Source organism: Triticum dicoccoides, chromosome 2B (assembly GCF_002162155.2).
Source record: "Triticum dicoccoides isolate Atlit2015 ecotype Zavitan chromosome 2B, WEW_v2.0, whole genome shotgun sequence".
NCBI lineage: Eukaryota > Viridiplantae > Streptophyta > Magnoliopsida > Poales > Poaceae > Triticum > Triticum dicoccoides.
Genome location: NC_041383.1, coordinates 365,222,886 through 365,229,998, shown reverse-complemented (window position 1 = coordinate 365,229,998; position 7,113 = coordinate 365,222,886). Strand labels below are relative to the sequence as shown.

Below are 7,113 nucleotides of genomic sequence, written 5' to 3'. Positions count from 1 at the left end.
ACAAGTGGGCTGCATTGCTGTATACAAGTGTGGGCTACATTGATGTAGACTAGTGTGCTGCAATGTTGTAGACAAGTAGGCTGCATTGCTGTATACAAGCGTGGGCCGCATTGATGTAAACTAGTGTGCTGCAATGTTGTAGACAAGTGGCATGTATTACTGTATACAAGTGTCGGCTGCATTGATGTAGAGAAGTGTGCTGCATTGCTGTAGAGAAGTGGGCTGCATTCCTGTATACAAGTGTGGGCTGCATTGATGTAGAGAAGTGTGCCGCATTGCTATAGAGAAGTGGGTTGCATTGCTGTATACAAGTAGACTGAATTGATGTATAGAAGTGTGCTGTATTGCTGTAAAGAAGTGGGCTGCACTGCTGTATACAAGTAGACTGCATTGCTATAGAGAAGTGTGCTGCATTGCTGTATACAAGTAGACTGCATTGATGTAGAGAAGTGTGCTGCATTGCTGTAGAGAAATGGGTTGCACTGTAGTATAAAAGTAGACTGCATTGTTGTAGAGAAGTGTGCTGCATTGCTGTATACAAGTGGGCTGCACTGCAGTATACAAGTAGACTGCATTTTTGTAGAGAAGTGTGCTGCGATGATGTATACAAGTGGGCTGCACTGCTGTATACAAGTAGACTGCATTCTATTTTTCTGTATACATGTTTTTTGGTTTTTGTGTTTTGTGCTGAGTGCTTCCATCTTTTTCTTGCATGTTTTTAGGTTTTGATGTGGGGCTTCATGAAGGCTGTACGTCACTTTTGAGTCCCAGGGTTCTGAGGTGGTTATGGAGGATTGTGTCATTGAAATCTCTCTAGATAATTTTGGTTCTTTGGCTAGAGATGGTTTGAACACAAATGTGGCGCCTGGACCTGATGGTGGAGGTGTTTCTCGACCTTGCTCTCCGCATGATGTATATGATGTTGATGATGATCATTTTGTTGCGCCGTGTGCGCATGTCACTAGGACTAGGAGTGCAGCAATTAATCGTCCTCCTTTGGATGAGGTTGAAGTATTTTCGAACAAGAGGGCAGGTGAGAGGGCTTTTAAGTTGAGATGCTCTATAGAGAAATTGAAGCCTCCGAGGTTCAAATATATTGATGAGGCGATTAAAATAAAGGATCTTGTTCTCAGCAAAGATTTTGTAACCAAATACCGCGAGTAAGTTTTATGTGATGTGTGTGCCCTTCATCCTTTTGTGTGTTTTGATTTTAAATCTAATTTTATTGATCCCATCTGTATATGTTTACTGCAGGAACGCGTTCTTTATGGTACATGGTCCTTTTGGTGATGTCGATACTTACAATATCGACTATATCTATGATACATTTGGCAAAGGAGCTTTAATGGATTCGTATCTCATGGATTTTGTCATGAAGTACTGGAAGCAAGACCCTGAATTGGGGTTAGCTTATCAATTCGGTGAACGTGTGCTACTTTCACATTTATTTATCACGGTAAACGTTTGCTGTCATTCTTTCCTATTGCACTGGCTTTTTCATGTCCATGCCTACTTGCATTGTTTATTTTTTTTTCATGTCCTTTTTTTTGTGTGCAGTACGTTCTTCAAATGGAAACCTCTATGGCGAGAGATAATGACGGAAATCCTGTGTTGCCAGTTGTGCATAGCTCGTTTGTTTTAGAAGATGCAGTTAACCAGTTCAAGTTTTTTGTGAGCAACGATGCAAACCTGTTGGATGTAAAACTGGTAAGTTCATTGTTTTTTGTCATTTATTTTTCCTGGTTTGTTGCATTTCTTTTTATAGTTATTTTTGGGACAGTGGTCCTGGTGCTACGTGTCGAAAGAACTTTTCATTTCATTTTTGTTTTTTTATGCGAACAGATTATGATGCCGCGATTCAAGGATGGTCACTATTCCTTATACACGATGAACCGGCATCACAAGACGCTTGATATCCATGACAGTAGGAAGTACACTGGCCATCCTGATGTCACGACAAGGTGGCGCAGGACTGCCTACCATGCAGATTGCACTAAAGTGGTATGTTATTTTTTCATAAATTGCACATGCAAATTTTAGCACACATAGAACCACAGTTGTTTATGTAGTGCACTGCAACATATGTGTGACAGAACTGCATTTTCTCACGTGCACTTAAAAGAGGGATTGTCTAGACGTTTGAGAACAACTTATATATTTTTTTGGTTCGTCTGAATAGCAACTTTGATCCGTGATGTGTGTTATTCTTACCTTGTGCTTCGTTTTTTTGCCAGATGAGGAGGATGACTCGGCTGCTGAAGGCGATTTATGGTGAAAAAGTGTATAAATCGAAGAACCACCCTAATTGGGTTAAATTGACAGAGAAGCACCATCTTACTCGGTCATGCTAGCGCACAGAGCAAATGAGTGCAGAATCTATGTTCTCAGGAGGACGCAGATGTATGACGGCCAACGTCTAGTTGAGAAAATTTTGAAATCCGACGTAACACCCTATCTGTTTTCTTCTTTTTTCTTTTTACTTTTTTTATTATTTTAATTTTTCACTTTTTTGTTCTTTATGACAACCTTTTTTTAATCACTAGTCTGCATTTTTTTCTTTTTTCTTTTTTCAGCCCGCTGTTGAAGATTGGAAGGCGGAGTACATGTTCCAGCTGTTGTTCAATCCTTCGAACATGTTGTGTTATGAAGACATGCCGCTTGAGCTATGTGAACTGATTGCGGACCTCGGGCTCACTTCCTTGTCGCAATTGCAGACACAGTAACAGTCATTTGGGGCACTCTTTTCTACTAGGGGCAAAAGCCTATGCGTGGACAATAACTAGGGTTTGATGTTGTGTATGTGTGTGCTGACTAAGGTAGATAATGTATGAAAAAGACTTTTTTTTCTGTCGTTGTGTTTTTTCTTGTTCTTTTATGCAGCAGTATATGTGGACGAATTTGTATGTGTATGTGTATTTTATATCAATAACTCATACAGTATATATAAGTGTGTAATTTTATTTTTTGTTGACGACCACGGTCTATGTGAACTGGCATTTGTCACGCTTATATGTATGGTATGTGTTCGATACACTGCATCGCACTTGATGCCGAACTTCTTTGTCCAACAAAAAGCACTGCATTTTTTTCCTACATGTTCAGTGATGCACGTGTGTGCATGCCAAAACTGCATTGCCTTACGATACCGTACTGCTTTTTTTCCCAAAACAAAACGCACTGCTTTTGCCTAAAGTTGCGTTTTGCAGTTGGTTTTTTTATTGTTTGTACGGTAAGGTAGTTGGGGGGGGGGGGTTGCCCTCCCCCCAATTTTTTAGTTGTCTATATATTTGTATTGTTCCTCACTACAAGAAATATGTCAACTTATGACCACCACTATTAGTCACTGAAAGGTCACAAATTTCCATTTATGACCTTTTTGTGACCAAAAACAGAAGGTCAAAAGCTGGCCGTCGTAAACTGACTATAGCGACCTTTCTTCTGGAATGGTCAAAGACGTTTACGACCAAAATATTCCTACTGTGGCGTTTTGGTCACTAGCAACCTCCCCCAGGCCACGTAGGCATCCAGCGTGGCAAGCTGATGTGGCACAAGATTCAGCCCGGTCCAATTCGGTTTTCTACATGGGCCTAGCCCAACAATTCGGCCTATTTGTGTTTTTTATGTCTGTCAATTTTTGGTTTGGTTCATGGGCCAAGCCCAATATTGCAGCCTTTTTATTGTTGGGTTGTGGCCTTTTTGTCTAAACGAATTTAGTTTTTTTCCAAAAGAAGGGTCCACTAGTCAGAAGGGTCCCAATTGTCAGGTTCTAGTAATAGGTTCCCATTTGTCATGTTGTGGTAAGTGAGTCCCACTTTTCTATATTTTTGCAATTAGATAATTTGATTCAAAAAGAGCCAATAAGGCATAATATTCCATACAACAGCCAAATAAAGTACATTACAATCCTGTACACCCAAAACTGAGATAGTATATTACAACAGCCAAGCAAAGTACATAGTAAAAATCTGGTATTGAGCTATAAAATACAACTAAATATACACATAACTAGCTCCAATGAACCAAAACGCATTCTGGGTCTGTTTTTTTTCCAGGATTCTTCTTCCTACAGCTCCCGTACACCCAACTTTTGAAGAATGAAGGCCAGCACCTGAAAATAATATGAATAGTTAGAAACATAATCAAGTGAAAAATTTGTTGCAGAACTTTAGATTTAACAGGAAACCATGCATATAACATTCTCATAACAGCAAAAACTGAGATATATTTTGCAAACGATAAGTACCAGCACAGGGCAAGTTAACAGAAGAGATGGATAGTACAACAAGTCAGGGAGCAACAAGACACAAGCCATATGCATTACAAGCAGTCAAACAGTTCAGGGAACAGCAAACAGTCAAACAGTTCAGGGAACAGCAAACATGCATGCATGCAATTGAAGTACGTACTAGTAGTTGTACAACACAATGCCAGGTTGGAGCAAATCATGATTAAGAAAACAATGGCAGCGGCATGGCATAATCAAATAATAATGTGAGCAAACAATTGGGTATGAGTCACACTTGATCACAGCAAAGAATGTGCTAGTAGTGTGCACTCACCAAAGACTGAATGAATCGCCATTGATTTGCTACACTCCAGCAGGGCCGTCACAGATTCCAGATCCTCGACACTCCAGCAGCAGCAATCCAGGGCCTTCTTCTCCTGCTCGTTCTTTTTCTCCTGGGCTTGCTCCTTCTCCTGGGGGTGCTCCTTCTCCTACAACAGCAGCAACATCAGGTTAATGACAACAGCAGTTTGACAACAGCAGCAGGTCAATAACAACAGCATCAATTCCTAGGAATGCTTTAATTTAGTCCATTTCTTTGATCAACAACTTTGGAAAAATACAGTATGAATATGACTGTAGCAGCAGCAGCAAGTCCTACACTAAACTAAGCAATGATGATGTCTAACAACAGCAATCATCATCAGCAAGTCCTAACTTAATAGCAGCAAAGAGAAGAAGAGAAGAGAGAAAAATAGAAGAAAAGAGATAAGAAGTTTCTGTTAATGAAAAATAATTACTCATATTTTCAAATGAATCAAATGAGTATCTCTACACTGCATGTTTAATCAAATGAGTAGTCCATTTTCATAAAACTTTTACACCTCCATCAGATGTAAAACAAACAAGTCGCTCAGCTCTGTGTCAGATATAAAATAAATTACAACAAAATCATTTGTGTATAGGAAAGAATGTGCCTTGAGACTTAACAACATATCCATAAAAGGTGTATACATCTATTGTCAATTAAAAGAAAAAATAATACTCATGTCCCTGATAAGATGATGCGATAAATCAGGCTAAACAATTACAACACCAGCAGCCCTTTCCAAAACTCTGCATGGCACGGTCAACACTAAGCAGTCAACACTAAGCAGTCTGCTTGAAATCAGCGTAACAAGTGACTATAACTACAGTCGTAGGCAACAGAACTGTTCCTATTGAACTTTTACAAACAGACTAATAAACACATATGTTCATTTTTCTTGTTTTCAAAGAAAAAACCACTTGAGCTGATTTTCCTTAACAGGTCAACAATGCATATGCAAGTAATTAGACAGAGAAGCAGCAAAAGAAGAAATTCATTCCGGTTAAAAGTATGGCATTTTGAAACCGATAGCTGTTGTTTGCATTCAAATAACAGGTACATCCGTACATGTAAAGGACAAATTATAACATGTATCTATATCTATGCATCACTTCCATTCGTACGTGCTAAGGCCAATTCAAACCCCTGAGACTAGCGACATTGAATCATTTTACAGGGTAGAATCATTGTCCCAGATTGGTACACATGCAACTATTGCACTACACGTACCAACATCGCATCAGGGAGCAGTCTAATCTGAATTTTAGCTGCTATTATAACGTGAAATCGATTTTGGGTTTGGCGTGTGTGACACTGACTGCTACTGAAAAACTGGCCATGGCCATGGTGGTTAATGCGAACGAAGATGGGCATGGAGGGGACGAGGGGCAGGGACTTACTACTTCGATGTTTATCCTGTAGATGACGTGCAGCCGGCGCTTCTCCCGGCTGCTGGCCCGGTAGGCCAAGGCGAGGAGCTAGCCCTTGCCATGCAGCTCGAGGCCGGCAGCACCGTCGGCGGCCACGCCAAAGACCGTGACGGCCTTGGACGTAGAAGAGGGAGCTGATGCTGCAGGCCGCCGCCACCCACAGGTAGGCCGCACCGCCCCCGCATGCCGTGTACGCGCCTGCACACACAAAAAAACAGCGATTGATTAGTAACCAGGAAGGAAATTAGATGGCGATTCGAGATCAGGAAATTGACAGCACACGCTTAACATGGAGGGGACAGGGCGGGTTGTTTACAGAGGATGAGGAGGGAGCGGGCGGCAGAGATGGCGGGGAGGTCGACGAGGGAGGAGCGGAAGTGGAAGCCCCTGGCGTGGTCGAGGAGGCTCTGCGCGGAGGCGTGGTGGACGCCGGCGCGGAGGAAGTTGGAGAGGAGCGCGGGCGGGAGGAGCAGGTCGAGGAGGACGATGAGGAGCCCGATGTGAGCCTGAGCAGAGGCGCGCTGGACGAGGAAGGGGCGAAGGCATCGGCGAGGAGCTAGTAGAGATGGCGGTGGAGGTGCGGTGCCGAGGGCGGGACGAGCACGACGGCCATGCGACGGAGGCCTCCGGGACGGGCGGAGGAGCGGGTGGTGGTGCGTGGGCGCGGGCGGCGGTGTCGGATCTAAATCGGCGGGGTGGCGGCGGCGATGTGGGAGAGGGAGCGCGTGAGGTGGATCTGGAGCGCTAGGGTTCGTGGGGTGAGAGGGTGAGGGAGTTTTATTATTTCTTTTTCTTTTTTTGAGACAAATAGGGGGAGCGGGGTGAGGGAGAAAGGGCTGCCGTCCGATCCAAGAGCATCCGACGGTGTTTGAGCACGATCCGCGTGACATGTCCATGGACCAATCAGAATCTAGTACACGTTATGACCTTCTAAATTGGTCGTAATTGACTAAAAATAAGGTGTTAAACCATATTTTTTCAAAAAAATGCCTTGAATCATATAAACAATTTTATGATCTGAGAAATACAAAAAGAAACATTCTCATTGTGTCACCAAATGTGACATAGTTTTTAGGAAAACTAACAAACTT

The 7,113-nt window shown here is 42.5% G+C and overlaps 1 pseudogene; it reads right to left on the bottom strand.

Annotated features, from left to right (window-relative positions):
* Positions 1 to 4,524: 4,524 nt before the first annotated feature.
* LOC119360879 lies at positions 4,525 to 6,635 on the bottom strand (annotated as a pseudogene).
* Positions 6,636 to 7,113: the final 478 nt, after the last annotated feature.